General features: G+C 35.0%; 1 protein-coding gene and 1 long non-coding RNA gene across 5 annotated transcripts in view; one reads left to right on the top strand and one right to left on the bottom strand.

Moving 5' to 3' along the window:
- sema6a (sema domain, transmembrane domain (TM), and cytoplasmic domain, (semaphorin) 6A) overlaps positions 1 to 17,470 on the bottom strand; it is an 84,964-nt gene that overhangs the window by 51,133 nt on the left and 16,361 nt on the right. The gene's annotated exons all lie outside the window — the stretch shown is intronic.
- Positions 8,420 to 16,006, top strand: LOC107080001 (uncharacterized). The gene is made up of 3 exons (XR_001480888.2): positions 8,420 to 8,574; positions 15,632 to 15,672; positions 15,838 to 16,006. It is a non-coding gene; the product is annotated as an uncharacterized lncRNA (long non-coding RNA).

The raw sequence follows: 17,470 nt of genomic DNA, 5'->3' as shown, positions 1-17,470 counted from the left end.
TGTATTTTTTTAAGTTTTCACTGAAAAATATGAAATTTTAATTATAGTTAAATTTATAAGTCTTTTGGATATACTGTAATGTGTAAGTACTGTAGCTAAAGAAACATTACAGTATTTGGGAATACTGAAAGAAAGAAAATAAATAGACCTTTAAGACCTTTATAAAACAAGGTTAAATAAAACACGTAGTTGAAAAAAAATATTATCTTAATCGCTTTTAATTGCACTCATTCATACTCTTCCAGGTTACAAATTAAAATACAATAAAATGTGTGTGAAGTTTATGCAGAGCCCCAGTTTCTTGCCCTTGTTCCATGTTTATGTGGAAATTCAGAGACTCAGGGTATTTTGTGGGTTGAATTCTGCTCAATCACAGAATTAAAGACAGACATATGCACAGTTTGATCATAGAAACCCATTTACTCCAGCAGCTAAAAAAGCTTTAAAAAAAGACACAGAAAAGAACATTATTTACATTACCCAGTCAGAAGGTCAGCTAGTGCAGTCTCTTTTATTAAGCAGACTTAATTCTGCAGATATAGTACTATAAAGAGGTCACTGTCTCCCCTCTAGATTTTACAGTGAGACCTCAAAAGCAAATCCAGGATCTTTAGAGCTATGATCCTTACTTATATTAACCAGATACATGTAAATGTCCTGGACACGATAAACATATTTTCTAAATTAAATTAGAGCTGACTTTGCTTTTCACAAAGTAACTTCTAAATGTTAGCTCTGTTAAAATAAAAAAAGATGTCATTTTCTCATAGAGAGAATTTAATTTAGAACGTAAAAAAAAACTTTATAAGCTCTTACAAGGACATAAGCCCAAATTCTTGCTCACCTTATCCATATAACACAAAACTGAATATCTTGAATTAAGTGGGTAACCTTATACAAGAAAGTGATTAAATTGACAATTCTGACTAATTGGAAATGTTATATAACTCATAAATAAACCAAAACTCAAATGGCAAAGTTGACCTTTGGTGATTATGTAGATTAGTTGAGAAAAGGATACATTCTGTAACATTGTACACAATCCTGAAGAATTAGGAAATCCAAATGTCAGGTCTCAATGTGAATATACATTAGATTCATCAAAGCCACACTGTTTCATATCTCTATTAAAGTTTAGTGTGGCTAGCTTCTGCCCCAAGGGCTTGAGATGTCTTCTAGAGAATAAATGACTGCTTTAAATTGAAGGAACCTCTGCTGACCGGCAGCTCGCATTTAATAACTATCCCCTTAATAGGATATTGTCCATATGGTCTGAGAGGCTTGATTACTAAGGAACAAACCTTCCCTAGTAGAAAGGCCTCTGACGTCCAATCAATTCTCCACGCAACCTTTACTGTTAACCATCAGCAGGGATGCCACAGACGGTGCTTCATTGGAAATCCCGATTTGTGAAGAAAATGAAGAAACAGTTTCTTCCAAAGCCAATTAAAATGACTCTCCCTTTTCTTCACTGTAACATGCGACATTTTCCTCTTTGATTTGATTTTATCCTTTCCTCACCCAATTTGGTGACCTTAAGATTCCAAAGTGTATGACATGGATCGTAGTTCTCTGAGCTCCTTTCGAATCCACTTTTTCAAACCCAAAGCAACTAATTATGAAAAGCTGTAAAGGAATGCCTAGGAAATATGACTCTCCTGAATAAAAAAGTAATATAGAATAGTGGCAGGTGTGACCCAAGGAACTGCTGGACTGGTTCATCAGCTTCTTTATTTTTCTACTGAGCAGGAATTAAAATGGGACTGTCTCGTCTCAAGGCAGGGCAGATAGGGAAATTCCATTCGGCATATCTGAATTAGTAATGAACTTTCATGGCAACAAGTTCTAATTTGAAATCAAAATTATTTTTTGCAATCTTTGCAAGGTAACATTAGTGAGGGCATATTTTGCAGTTTTATAAGCATGATGCCAGTTCAGCGTGACCCCCTTTTACAATGAAAGCTGTACTGTATAACTGAGAACTCGGAGAATATACAGTATGTGTTGCCTAGTAAATCAAATTAGGGTTTTTGAACATTCCCCTGGCGTAATGTTAATTAAATCATACTGTTGAATGTTGAATATATAGAGTTAAATAATCTTGAAGCTTGCAGGATCCTGCTCTTGTCTTTGAAATTAAAGCAGTAACATGTTCTATGGATAAAGTACTGTAGCTCAGACTCTCTGAAAAAAAGCAAGACCCATATAATATTATTCTATGGCTGCTGTGAGCTTAATAAACCAGAGCGGATCTGATTAATTAAATACAAAGAGTCAGAAAATCCACAACATTTTCTTGTAAAATAAAAAGATATTTAGCTAGTTTATTTAGTTAGACCACAGTATCGCCATTTAGATAAAATGGATTACAATCCCTATGAAGAGATTGCTGTTCTCACTGACACTGCTTCTAAAGCGTGTCTCACCCAAAATGGTTAATTCTACATGGCACAAAAGATCACATCAGTGTCACGACTATAGTCCCCCCTCCTTAAGGGTGCTCCAGCCCTTTCACTAAAGACTTCATTCTCTGCACCTGTTTCCCATTCCCTGCCCACCTTAAAAGCCAGGCACTGACGCTCTTCCGGGCTCTGCAGCTGATTTCCATATCGTGCGAGTCCGGGACCTGGAAGCGCCTGGTCCCGTTAAGGTTTTAACCCCTGTTCCTGTTCCTTGTCCCCTGTCCGCCGGTTCCGACCCGGCCTTCGTGGTTTTAACGTCGTGTTTTGATGGATCTCCTGGCTATGGACTTACCTTCGTGTTTTGGATACTCTATGGATTACTCTTTGGGATTGTTCGCCTCGGCCACACCTCCCCCGTGCACCAGCGCACCTTGGACACGCCCCCCTGTCTTCAGCCCCGTTTTCCTGCATGACGTTTCCCTAGTGTTTCCCCACTCCGTCGGATTGTGTCATCCGCATAGGGTCCGGAAAGAACTGTTCGTTACAATCAGAGCACACCTACACTATTAAGGCAAATTCTTCCACACGAAAAACTAGCACAGTAATAATATAACCAAGATAAATAAAGTGGAATAGTGCTTTAGCTTTAGGAGATTTCAAATTTAACTTATAAAAATTTGAATTCCATTTGTAGCTAAAAAAGCTACTATTTGAATATCATTTCCTCAGCAAGATGGTTATTTTACTACAAAAACTAAAATCCCAATGTTCAGAGAAAAAAATAAATGCCTGAACTTACAGAAGAAAAATCCTTTTGTTTTGCAAACGTTTTGTCATTTTGTTTAGCAAGCAACAAACTTAATTGATAGGGTGCAAAGGTTGCTGAAGTGTTACTTTTATAAAAACCATAAGTATTTACAATGAAAAATGCTTACACCTGAGTGTAAAATGCTCAACTGTACAATTTGCTGAATCCCAGACAGCTCCATGGGTGGTTTCAGACACGTTTCGCACAGGTTACCAAACTTGTACCTGATGACACTTTCTATTTTCATGTTGAAAATCATTTTACTTTATCACAAGTTACCTGTACAGGTTTACTAAGTAATATAGAAAAATAACTTTTATTGCTTCTGATTAATTAGCTCCAGCAAATTAGTTTTTGCACCTTTCCATGGACAAGTATGTCTACTGAAGCTGACAATAATGTGCCAAATTCTTAAACACAGGAACTAACGGGCACACAAGGGATTGGATATGAAGTGTCAAAATTAACCTCTTGACACCACACCATCACACAGACAAACTGTTGATGTGGAAGAGATACCAGCTGCCAGCAGCCAATCTGAAAGTCAAGAGAGCATTCTTAACAGGCTTTACTCATCTGTTCATGTATATTAGCAATTGGTATCTCAAGAATCTTATAATCTTAATAGGAAGAGCTATCTTTTTAATACCAGTGTCTCCTATTGATCTTCCCATCCTCATTACATATTTTATAGCACTATTAGGCAATAGCTGTAGGATACACCTTCCTTTGACCTCTACAAATGTGCCATTAGCATTGATATAGAAAACATGATTGAACCTCTTAATACCTGCTTTCATCAAATTATGTTGTTTGTTTCCGCAAGCTGTTTTACCTTTCTGACAGCACAAACTACAAACAAATCACATTAATTCACCTGATATGTATAATCAGGATTAAAGACAATGCTCAGACAGGTGTGTTAAAATCTGATGCACAAGTCACATCATCAAAACATGCAGACAAATGCCCCTTCTCCCTGTCAAAAGATTGGCAACACAACTCTGTCAACTCAACAACACCCACAAAAACACCCTCAACTCTTCCATGATCCTAATACTGAAGTCAGAACCACTACCCAATAGTGGTAACAACCAGCATTTTCACAGGAATTCATTTAATCTGTTCCAATAGTGAGACCAAAATAATTATATTTTAGGAGAGCTTCTAAGCTCAAACCACTTATAACAGCTGGAAGCATTAGTGGATAACAAGAATTTTTGTAATTCAAATGAACTTTTTAGGTGCTTTCATTTTTTTTAGCAGTGTCTCACCTGATGTGTGATTCTCTATCAGTGGAGCATGTTAGTTCCAAAATTACAGACTGGAAACCTGTTTTTGAATGATACACATTACACATGATACACATCACCCCTTGCAAAGATGCAGTCTCCTTGGTAACCTGTTAAACTTTTCATTCAACCACTGAATGAGAGCCTTGTGGTGCATTCTGGAGGTAGCGTTCCAGACTATAAAGATCATTTTCATGAATTATAAAACATCCAGGTAAAGGCTGCTATACGTGTTCTGGGATTGTAGATCAACCCCCCTCATCAGGCTCAGTGATAATGCACTCAGATCAGTAAATGTCGCTTCTCTCACGCAGAATGCACATCCAATTTAAATCTTCTAAATTACAGGTTAACTTTGCACCTCTGACTTCTCATATTTCTTTATATTATTTGCATCTAAACTGTCAAAACAGACACTGAAGATAAAAAGTAGTCATTGTTAATTAAATGTAAATGTTTTTTTTTAAATCAACCTACATCTTGTACCACTATAATGAAGTAGCAGATCATAATATTTACATTTAATTAAAAAAAATACATATCATAAATAACCAGATTATTAAAGAAGTACAGTATGCTTTGAGTAACCAGGTAAAAACAACGGAATTATATGGAATTAATTTGAAAAGTCTTTCATATTACATATTTCAATACAATTGGGGACCAATGATCAATGGTCAATCTTTGATGACTGAATGGATATGTTTTACCATTGATGTTGTGAAGTTTATAGGTATGCAACTATACAACAACACTGGGAACAAGGTTCTGTGGGTATTTGTATGATGCTTCTCTTCCCAGGAAACTGAGGAGTTCAGTTTACATAACTGTATAGTACCTTCTAATACAATCTAAAAGACATACTTTCTAAGGAAAATGTAAAATTCATGCATTCAATAATTTCATAAAAAATACATGATAATATGCACTTTATTGAAATCCAAAATGTACCTTTTGTCTTAAACCTTTCTAGTGAGCACTGAATGTTTCATGAGCACACAAGAAAAGCTTTAAAGATCACAAGCAATCAGCTTTTGTGGGTTGCTCTTGAACTAATATTAGTTTCCTTAAGGATGAATTGTTTGTATCTGAAGCAGAAAAATCAATCTTTTCATGTAACTGTTTTTTTCTAATATTGGTCATCTAAGACAACTACATCTTTAAAGCACTTTGAGAATCTACCTTTAAAGGCACTATATAAAATAAAGTTTATTATGGGTATAATTATAATAATACTCAAGATAATATAATATCAAGTTATTATAATAAATTATTATGTACAATTTAATACTAATCAAATATAGTTCAGGTAGGTAGCTGCGTCAGCATGTGTAGGCTACAAAGGAACAAGTAATAGGTTTTTTCTATGGTGAAAAGAAACACAACGTTTCTGCTGTGGAGCCTTCTTCGGGTAATACATTTGTTAGTTTTATATTAATTCCAGAATGTGTTAAAAATGTGGAGTGAGTTATGGTATCATTATACAAAACAAAAATATGACTAAGCAGTAGACAGGATTTTCTTAACTGTATTTACAGTATCTTCTGTAAATACTATACAATTTCCAGCATTACAAGAAGCAAAAGTTCGGAAAACAGTTTCTCCATTCATCTAAACCTGTCATGAGGTAATCACTAGCACTCTGAGCAAAAATTGTAAATGGTAACCATATGTTGCTATTGAATAGCATGCAAGTCCCACTGAACAATCAAATTTCCTTCTGAGGAAGCTAATTACATGCTGAAAGCATTACCTACAGGTATACATATTTTTTCTGATAACTTTTGGGCTCACTCCAGGGTTTTAATCCTCGCCCTGTTCGTTATCCAAATAATATGCACTATCACTCAGAATTTTAGCTGTAAAAATTCTGAAGAGACATGCTAGACACTGGCTGCCAGGGTGTTACTAAACACGAATCTCTGACCCTTTTCTCTCTAGAGTTTGTCAACAACATAATAAAATGCAGCTGAGTGTTAATTTTTTTTTCTTTCATTCATATCCACATGGAGCTTTCAATTTCAGAGAAATATTTAAGTGAGATACACGGAGAAAACATTGCAAGGGTGATTCTAATCTAAAACAACTAAAAACATTTTCTCCGGTTCTCATTTTTCTCTCAATGTGTTTAAATAAGTAACAGGTCAAAAGTGGAAGACATAGCAGGAGAGAATCATGAGAGGGCAGAAAAACACAAATGTAAAAAGTGCAATTTTTAATTACGAGGGTGATTCAGAAGTACACCATAGAGAAATCTGTACAAAATTTAGGCACAACAGACAAGCGCTACAAATATATATTGACATGTAGATTTGAAGAACCTGATTTAACCACTTTTGCTCTTTAAGAACAGCATAGTGATTTGAACATGGCACGATTTTATACATCATGGTGCATGCAATAAGAAAAGTGCACACTGGGTTGACAGAAATAGAGGGTCAGATCCCATTTTCATGCTTAGAAAACATACAGCATTCTTTAAACTACATCGCATCGGGCTCAGTAGCCACCCCGTATAGGGTCAAGACATTTCAGCAGAAAAGATCATTCAAGTAATGTGGTAGATTGCAGAAATCACAAGTTTTGCTGACAGGTAGCTCCTTCATTGCCACAGAAAACAAACTAAAGCACATTTGCTTGTTGATCATTTGGTTTCCTTTGATGTAGACATTTAAAATGCAGTTGGAAATGCACAAGAAATCAAGAATAGGAATGACAGGATTTGTACATATATGTGATATATTCTGAAGCACCATTTTGCCGCGGAAGCTTATTTTTTGTGAACTACTTTCTATTAAGTGACAACACACTGCAAACAAGATAAATAATTCTATTTCATGCTCTAAGAAGCAAACAGTCCAGTGTCCAACCCCATGCACCCATTAGCTAATGAAAGTTCCAGAAACAAAACATACACCAAGAAAAAGATCTGTCGGCACCAGAGAAAGACCAAGGATTTCCTTATCAGATGGAAGAAAGTCCCAACTATTCCATGGGGGCATAGTGTACCTTGTGGAGAATCAGCTAGATGGAGTAAAATTCTTTTGTGTGTGGTTAAGTACAGTACATCATATTAATAAATCTGTAAAAGATCACTTGATGATCTGGGTTTTTAGAGGCATACTTCATGCTTTGCTCCAAACCTTACCATGAAATACTCAATACTCTAATCAAGTGAGAGTTCCCTTGGTTAAAATATTCATAATTTGGAGTGGTTTCCTTAATAAGAAGGAATAAAAGAATCTAAACACCATGAATTACTTCTATACAGAATATCAAATAGCAGTCAGAAATACAGTAAGTATTTTGCCCCAGGGAACTTAATGGGATCACGTTGCAACTTGTACCTGCACATAAAGGAAAAAGGAAGATCCTGAAATGTTCTGAACATCTATACAAACTTTGTGAGACATCAATGACCATTGCTGGGAATCAAACTGGTGATTTCTGGTTAAAGAGAAGCATTATGGAAGAGGGGGATTGTAGAAACAATTTTGATTGCAATTTGATGTTTATCTGCAAAACTAGATTGTAACTAAAAATGAGATAAAAGATCTGAATCACATAGATCATCCGGGGATAAGCAGGTACTATAACTTTTAAGGAGAAACTTCATTTGACTTGAGTTCATGCCATGGATCCATGAAAGAGGGATCTCGGGATTATGGCATACAGTGACCACATGAGGAATGGTTGGCCGAAATAAGATTTCAAAATGTTGTAGAAACAGACCACCATTAGAATTTGACAGAAACATAAAAAGCTTTGGGCCAGGCCATGTGACCTGGTCATAATTTTAGCAATTAATGAATTAATTCTGTCACAATACCCTTTATGACGAGGTAAATGGATCATCAAGCAGACAAAAGTAATCTGAAAAAGTATATTCATCTTAATAATTGACATATGTGCTTGAATTGAATAAGGGTATTGCATCCATTTAAGTTGATCCTTTTTGACATTTTTGTAAATGGATAGAAAATTGCTCTCCACGGTCTTCGTTAGAGGAGGATAAATGTCACCTACAAGATATTTAAGGCGTTCAACTTTCATGAAGGAAGTTTACAGTGCTGTAAGTATAAAGATGTGTATTTCTGTTCTATAATAAATAATAATAGCAATAAGATAACGATAATGTTCTAGCCCAAGAAGTTCTGTCAGATTGGTGAAAATAGTTCTAGTAGATCATATTTTATCTATTTAAGAAGCACATTACCATAAACAGATAATTATACAATCAACTCACCTGTACAACCTGGGAACTAAAACACATCTAGAATAGTTCGTTCAACAGCTACATAACAAACTATTAATACTAAAAGCTACAAGCTAATTAAATCTTTATCTATATCTGTTTGCTGATAAAAGCATAGCTGCTCTGCAAATGGTACTGGACTCTCAGTAAAGAAGTAGTTTACACATGCTTTTTTGAACTGGTTTTAAAATAAATAAAATACTCTTTACAAGCACTTATTGTGTCATTAGCTACAACATTAGTTTAAAATTCAATTAACCTGACTACTATCACCAGACTGATGAAACTATAGAAAGCAAAATGCAAGCAAGCATTTGAAACCAGAATTTTAATGTAATCACAGAGAAAATTTGAGGTAAAACATTTTTATATTAGATTATTTTATTTTTGTTATTTATGCTCATTTACAACAATGTGCCAATTTATGTAAGAAATGTAAGAAAGATCTGAAAACCAGAACCAAAACTTATTTTTGATTGTGGCTATTCATGTTTTAGGTTGAAAAGATCTTCTCTTCCTGTTTTCAAGCAAGAAAAGCTCTATTAACTATATTAAATCAAAAAGGCAAAAGCAGTCATATTTGAACACAAAAACTGGTTATCAATACAATTTGTAGAAAACACCTTATTAAGTATCCCAGAGGAGCCTGAACATTTATTCTTAATTTACTGCTTAACTGTTACATTACAAGCTTATAATCTTGTAAATTCCAAGCTTGCACGTCTTTTAGTAGACTAGTTTTTCTCCTACGTATTGATTTAATATTGCTTTTTTGGATAGCACATTTTTAACATACCTTTTATCTAATTCAACTTCGATATATTATATCCGTACCATTATATTAGTTTGTGTAATGATTTTAGCATATTTTAGCATTAAATAATATGAGCCTAATTTGAAAAGATTTTTACACTTTAAATTAAACCACATTTGTTAAAAGCATTCACATACAATATTATTTTACTCACTGTAGATTTACACAGAATTAATATATATGAAATACTTTTCATGTTTATGCATTATTTTAGAACTTTGCCATCAGTTCTCTCGCATATATTGTGGTTATGTTTAGAAAGTTTTTCTATTTCTCCAGGCTTGTAAACCTGTGCACACAGTTCAATCACGAAACGATATGAATTGTTATGCTTGGATGACTTGGAGTGTCTTCACATTTCTTCTCATAAATTTTGTTATTCATGAAGTTATCTCCATTTCTGTTGGGAGCTCTACATGTCAACTGCAACATTTATGATATTCGTAAAAGATTGGACTTATAAACATAAAAACATTACCCAAAGTTACAATTCAATACTACAACCTAGAAAGATTCTTGCCGCTAATTAATTTCATTTGATTAAGAAAACTGAACTGAATATGGTAAGTAGGTCCTGTTGTACCGTAAATGGTGTGTTGACAACAATATTACTTTTTAGTCTGTCTCTCACAGGGGATATCCTTAAATCTAATTCTAATGGCAATATTCCAGAGATAAGTCTGTAATGACAAAAAATGACAAACTGATTTGAAATAGAACCACAGAGGTTCTTCAAGGATCAATATTATACCCTGTAATAGTATGGGACAATAATATTAATCTTCTGGTTTAGCTTAATCAACTACTTAAAAAATCCAAGATAAAAGACAGGAAGCAGAAGCAAGTAACACATGCACACAAAGAAGAAGAACAAGAAGTACAAATAGAAAGGAGATGAAGTACTGTATGCCAGGCAAGAGGAACTCAAATCAACCTTAAAGACTAGATTCTAAAAGTCTAAGTATTGTTTACGAGAGTTTGCTGTCTCATATTAGGAAACTCTAATTTCCTTTATAAAGAATCCCAAAGTTTAAAACAATCTTCCATGGTTAGTGGATGCATTTTAACTAGTTAAAAATAGAATAGGGAAACATTCACTTTGGAGTATTGAGCTTTGGGCTGTATTCTGTTTTATTTAGGATGTAGGTTTATGTCTTTGTTGGCCTGTTAGGCATGGCATAGGATATCTGAGTACTGGGTTAGCAGTCTGGATTTTCTGTTTGTCAGGACATGGGTATATTCTTGGCACATCTTTTATGGGTGTTATATATATAGTTTAATTATTGATCTTACTTAGTATTTTCTATTTTTCTTTCAAATGTATTTAATATCTGTAACAGTGCGGTGCAGTGGCTCTGTGGCTAAGGATCTGGGCCTGTGGCTTGAAGGTTGTTGGTTCAAATCCTGTGGCTGGCAGAGGAATCCTATTCCACTGGGACCCTGATCAAGGCCCTTAACCCCAACTGCTCCAGGGGTGCTGTATAAATGGCTGACCCTGTGCTCTGACCCAAGCTTCTCTCCCTGTCTGTGTGTCTCATGGAGACCAAGTTGGGGTATGTGAAAAGACAAATTCCTAATACAAAGTGATCTTATTTTATCTAACAATATTATTATCTTATACAGGGATATAACAATTTGAGACTTTTTTCTATTAAACTACTTGACACTCAAATCTTTATAAAATGTTCCTCTCTGTTAGAATGCATGGTAATGCAAAATGTGACACATACTAATCAATTCAGGAATTACTATATCATTATATCATGTAATAATCCTCCATGGGCTTTCAGCACTTACTGAACTTAGAAAACTGAGTCAACCACATTTTGAAATAAGGGCTGTTTTAATTTCTTCCACTCAGCAGTTTCAAGTCTTAAAGCAATGCAAGCAATTTCTTTATACAACAACATAAACACCTGTCTAGATTTGTTCATATTTTTCAGTCAATTGTAAATCTGTGCTTTTAGCGACTTCTAGTAAAAAATGAATTATTTGGTGTTTTTAGACTTTATGGTATGGGATGCTGTCTTCTTGAAAATTACTGAAAAATTAATATATTTATCCATGTAATTTATGGCCCAACCAGACAATTCATTTCTAGAATTAAACTTTTATTTTTTTGGTGTTGTATGTATACAGACAATGTACAAAGAACAGCTGTGCCTTTTAGTGGTGAGGAGTCTGGACCAGCGGGCATAAGGCTAGATGGGATTTTGTGCCCTAAATCAATGTTCTTTGCTCAGATCAATCCAGTGAAATCTTCAGACATCAATTTTCTAACTTCTTCTTCCAATTTTTGGGTCACGGAGGAGCTGCAACCTATCTTGACAAGCAGTGTGCGCAAGGCAATGTACACCCTGGTTGGGATGCCAGTCCATCATGGGACAGACACAAAGACACAAACATATACACTCACACCAGGGCCAATTTTCCCAAAAGGCAAATAACCTAGCAGCATATCTTTCGACTCTGGAAAGAAACCAGAAGACCTGAAGGAAATCTACATGAATACAAGTGTAACATACAAAACCCACACAGGTAGTAAGCCAGCTCTGTGATGTGATGGAACCAAGGGCCCTGTTTACTTGTTTGTTTACTCCTACATTGTCTACTGTTTGTTTGTATATTGTCTTGATGCACCGTCTGCACTTTGTGTTTTACACTTTTTTGTCACAATCGAGAGACTTTCTGTGAGTAAGAATTCCATTGCACCAGGACATGTGCTGGTTACATATGGCAATAAAGTTCAGGTTCAAGTTCAAGTTCAGTGCTGTGAGGCAGCAATGCTAACTACTTTGCCACCATCCAGTGAAATGTCCTGCTCTACAAATGGGCATCCCCTTTCTCATTATAAATCAGAATTTATTCTCAAATGACTTTTCAAATTCCCTGTTCTCTTTTTTCATGCAACAAGCTTTTGTTTTATTTGCATGACCTTCTATGGTTAGTACAACATACAGTATATCTAGTTTTCTGCTGGATTACTTAAGATCACAATACCCAACATTTCAGAAATTCTTGGGATTCATTTTTCCAATTGTACTACAAGTGACAATTACTGGTTATGTAAGGGAGGCTGTCTAGTCGCTAGACGATGAAATTAGGTAATTTGGTGGAAGGGTGAATTAATTGTCTGTGGTTAAAATATTATCAGGCTCCATTTTACTCAAGAATAAGATTATAGGGTAATGGTCCCTGATTATGAGCCGATAATTGTTCATGATTATTACTTTATTATCATCTAATTTGCTAATTCTAATGTTCCACTGACACTAGTATTGATAGGATGAAATGCGTGGATCTTAGAATTTGAATAGGGGCCCTATTCTGACTGCATTGAATTATTTGTTCTCCTATAATCACTGCAATCACTGTATTAACACTGCCAGAAAACATACAGTATGTACCTATGCACATTTTATTCAGCAGAAAAGGACGATAATCCCTATTAATTTTTACATATCTCTCAATTATTTTTAAAATGAAAATCTAGAACATTTCTGACCTAAACATCATTCTGTAAATGCACTCGCTAAATATCTCCATAAAACTGGAATAAATTATTGGGAGAGAACACTGATTTATCTCTCCGACATGTAAATGCTATTCTTAGATTGAATGACACGTTCGATATGTAGATCTCTTCATTGTATTTGTAATTCCTTGATTACCAACTTCATTCCTAGCAATTTTTCTGATGGAAGTATTTCATTGCACCAGTGAGTGGTACAATAGATCACATGCCAAAACAACTCCCTTAGCAACTAAGGAGTGACTCACCAGGATGCAAGGACACCCACCAATCAACCCTTTTATCCCAAACATATGGAATCAGGTTAATAAGACCTTCTAAAATAAAATTAAGACATGCAGTCACACCTAAACAAGCACAATCGGGTACATAACTGCTAATCAAAATAATAACATAAGGATAATTATTTTTTACTTTTTGTGGGGGGAGGTCAAGTATAAATTGAACACATCATGAATTAAAGCTTCTGTAATTGTACATACTGTAAATTGTTTCACCTAGACCAATTATTGAATTGCTTTATATATGAGACTGTTGGTTTCTGTGCAGTCACGCATTTAATCTCTGGGTAAGTGTGATCCAGGCTGAAAAATGTAATCATATCTCCTTTGTAATCAATAGAAATGATAGTTTAGTGAAGGATAATCATAATTCTAGGAAATGCTGACTGACAGGAAACTATAATACAGTAGCATGTAAAACAATATATGGTGCAGTGAATATACATACAGTATGCAGGAAACATGATGTCACATTTTGTGAATGTCACAAATCTAATCACAGCAAACTTGACAAATAAACACTGTAAGAGTCACTAATTTCTAATTTTGGTCACCCAGTAATATCACACATCAGGCTGCACACAGTACTGCAATACTGTGTTGAAAGTACGGCAAATCCTGACCAAATGCAAGGAAAAAGTACAAATTCTACACAGAATATGAATATTAATTTCACAATAGTCCAATCACAACTATTACAGTGGACAGAGATATCACATCTATGACAGGTCCTACTCCTGCAATGCTGTGATTGAATAAAGAGTTAATAACATTCGGAACCATAAATAATTGCAATTGTCACTCTACACTCCCACACTAACCTATTATATTATTGCTTACATATATTAAGAAAACATGAACGAAAAAACATTGAGATTTTCAATTGTTCACTTAACTTTCCTGGGTGCTTTTTATGAGATAAAAAGCACATTTTTCACAGTGGTAGCAGTGAGCTGTTATGTAGTAAAATCTGAAAGCCAGAAGAGATCTTAGATAGAGCATCTGCCGTCATATCTCCAGTGCTCGAGTCACTTGAACCTGGCAGAGTACAGTCTGTAGTGTTTGCTTTCTGCAGGGATTATAATTCTTGTTTGTATGAAACCCACACCCTCTGAGAAATACAAGGGAAGCTTTGGATAACTTCAGAAACCTACCAACTGATCCTAAAAACAAGTTATATGGGAGACTTGGATCTTTAGGTGGAAAAAAACACGTGGATATTTAGAGGTGACTGAATTCTCAGGAAAAGTAAATACTGTGCACCCACTATGACCACTATAAAGGACCATTGTTATCTTCACAAGGTATGTTTTGTTTAATTCTTCACAAAGTGTAATTAATATTTATTCACTATCCTGGTATTGTTAAACTAAAAAAAAAAGCCTGCCAGCCTTGTGGTTTATCTACTTCTTAGTGTTTGAACAAAAATTAACTCAGCTATTTTTAGGCTTCTTATCCATCAAGCACAAAGGTTTACAGAACTGCTCATTTCTGAATGTTACTTTATATTAGTATTTTTCAGCTGACAACAGTAGAAAGGTGTTACATTACTCAGTACACTTTACTCAAACTAAACTAAAAATATGTTAACATAATTGGATACATTCTCACATGTAGAAAAAATGTTACTTCCTTAGAAGATGTTTAAAACCTGTTACCCCCACTGAGCATCACTGAAGACTAGAATAGATTACAACAAGATCAGAATCATAATAAGACAAATCCAGCCTCCCATATATGGTTTGAATTCTCAGTAAAAGAGAAAGACATTTACTGACAGCATGTAACCATCCCTACTTCACACTCCACTTGCAAATGTACCAGGGAAATATGAGAAATAAACAAGGAAACAAATTTGTTCCGTTTTATCAGTTCTTATTATTTTCCTGATTGTATCGTTTCTCTCATAAATGAGTTGATTCCACTTGTAAAACAATAATCACACAACATCTAAAATGATCTTGTCAATGTTGTTAATCACACCAAGCTGAAACCCTTGGCACATTAAAGTGTTTTCCAATTGTGATATCGACTCTTTAAATAGGTCAATTGAAGGAAAAACAACAGATCAAGGGAGTTCAGCAGCATTTCTTCTACAGCCAGACACATCCACCTGACAGAAGTTTGTTTGGACACAACACTAAGTGCGCAGTATTTTAGCAGATTGTCTCTATAGTAATGGCAATGCCTATTTTTGCTGGACAATCTGATGGAATGACTTTCATTTGCTTTTTCTTACGTTTCTAGATGGTGAGCAGATTAATGCAGCAGGAAAATTTGATTCATGGGTAAGCTGAGTAATGTAAATTAACTTAATGGAATTGAGGACTCTGTGACCATCTCTTTGATAGTGATTAGGCTCAAGTATCCACTCAACTAATGACTAAAGCAACAGTATAACAGCTGCTGCATCATGTCATGCTGTAGCTTGAAAGACACACTTTTTTTTTCAGTGAGTCTCTGCTTAATGTCCCGCTGCTACCAAACCTGTCAGTGATGCTTTCCGACCACACCCCCACCTCTCATCATGATGCTTAATCCAAGGACATGTCTGACTTCCGGGAAGGTAGTTAGCAATCATTGTCAGACAGCAACCTGAGACTTCTTGACATAACAATAAAATCTGTGTCTACTTTACTGTCGGTCTCAGTCTTTAAGACATAAAGAAGATAAGCCTGCTCATCCTTTAAGCACTTAACTGTTTGTGTACCAATCCATTATGTACCCTTAACATCTGAATCTGCAAGGTTAGCCCAGATGCTTGTTGCTTGAGAACAATGTAAAACCTATACGTAAACAACATCTAGAAAGCAATATTTAATACTTGTAAATGCAATGTATAAACTTTCCAGATGAACACTGTGACATACAAACGGTAAAAATTCTTCTTTCTCTGGTATTTCCACGACACGCACATTTGTTTTTAATTATTTACAGTATTATTTCTAAATTTGTCTATTATGCTGGAAACACATATTTGTAATGCATATTTCACACTAAAATCTGGAACACTACCATTTCTCTGACGCCATACTTTCACTGGTAGCTAGTACTACCAAAATAAACTGTCCCTGTTGGAGATATTCCTTTAATAGTAATGCTGGGTGCTGTAAAACTGTACAGCAGGACAGATTATACAGCTTTTCAGGTAAATTCTCCTTCAAGTGGGCTCATTGTAGGGATTAATATCAGCTTTGCACAGGAAGGCCTTCAGATATAACTTTATCTGGTGGAAACAGAGGCCCTTCCAGCAGGCGCTACAAATCAAAGCAGCTGTTCTTTATTTGAATAAACAAGATTAGACCACCTCCATAACATCTGAATTCATTAACATTTGCAAATGATCACTGCTACTTTTAATTACAAATAGCACTTTTAAGAAAATCAGTATTTAGCACAGGACAAAAAATAGTAAGTGGAAAAGTTCATATCTATTCATCACTATACAACACAGTTATCCCAGCATAAAATCTATCTAAATGAAACAAGACATACAAAACCACAACTAAAACATAACTTCCTCAATGTAATCAGTTTGTAAGATGATTTTGTAAAATTAACAAAATAGTGTGTGGTGCATTAAAACATCTTACTTTAAGTTAAAGGTATTTAACTAAAGGGGGGAAATAATTATGTGAATACTCCAGTTTAGACAAATGAAAAATGAGAGTTATGCAGTTATATGTTTTATGATATAACTCAGACCTTAAGCAAATCAAATTATTTTAATTGGCAAAATCTTAATATATACTGCATACGCAGCTTGGAAGAAATCCTGCAGAACATTACTGAAACTTTGGCAAAACATCTGCCATGCTTCACGGCAATCTGTGGATGGTTCTTGTGAAAGAAGTTCAACTGGAACGTTAGTGAATTAAAGAAATAGGCATTGTCCTTAGAAGCAGATGAACTATTTAAATAAGGGTGACGTATGCTGCTTCATGCAAGGTCCCCATCTAATCAAGGTCCAGCATAAGCTCATTGAGCAGTGTTCCATGCATTAATCAGGCTGCCAACAAGCTGATGTAAGACTGTAATAAAATACTGAAGGGACTACTGGCAGTCACACAAAAGCTGTAACTGACT

This window comes from Lepisosteus oculatus, chromosome 3 (genome assembly GCF_040954835.1).
Source record: "Lepisosteus oculatus isolate fLepOcu1 chromosome 3, fLepOcu1.hap2, whole genome shotgun sequence".
NCBI classification, from domain to species: Eukaryota; Metazoa; Chordata; class Actinopteri; order Semionotiformes; family Lepisosteidae; genus Lepisosteus; species Lepisosteus oculatus.
Note: the sequence above shows the minus strand (reverse complement) of the source record. Positions and strands in the feature narration are given on the sequence as shown.